This window comes from Pteropus alecto, unplaced genomic scaffold, assembly GCF_000325575.1.
Source record: "Pteropus alecto unplaced genomic scaffold, ASM32557v1 scaffold29, whole genome shotgun sequence".
In the NCBI taxonomy this organism is placed as follows: Eukaryota; Metazoa; Chordata; class Mammalia; order Chiroptera; family Pteropodidae; genus Pteropus; species Pteropus alecto.
The window spans coordinates 15,136-15,754 of record NW_006443120.1 but is presented as its reverse complement, the minus strand read 5'-3'; positions in this window follow the sequence as shown (position 1 = coordinate 15,754).

Sequence of the window (619 nt, the reverse complement as noted above, 5' to 3'; positions counted from 1 at the left end):
CTTGCCTTTGAGGTCAAATTCGTAAAATCCTCTTTGCTTCCTATGTTTTCTTCTATGCGTTTTATTGATTCTGGTGTTATATTCAGGTCCTTAATCCATTTTGTGTTAATTTTGGTGTGTGGCGATAGACAACGTCTCATTAAATTCTTTTGCAGGTGGCCTTCCAATTTTTCCAGCACCAATTATTGAAGAGGCTTTTCTTTCTCCACTGTATGTTTGTGGCTTTTTTGTTGAAAATTATTTCCCCAGTTTGTTGCAGGAAGCGACGCCTGATGGAGGATTTCGGACACTCAGACAACACCGTTAGAGGAAGGAGAATGTATTAGGCCTGCGGAGTGGGTGGGGTTAGCAACTCCATACACGTACTCCCCCTAGTCGGATTTATTACAGCTTATATACTTTTGCAGTGTCCATGCAAGGGGCACGTGATTACTTTGTCTGAGGTTTCACATGTGCCTCCTTACTCAAGATGGGTAGGGGGAGCTTCGGGCCAAGGGGCTGCTAGAGGGGGGAAATTTCCAGACTACTGGTCTTATCTATTTACAGGTCACTTTGCCTTGTAGAACCTGCGATCTTGGTGCTATCAACTGTTATAGAATTCTCGGATAGGACACTGAGG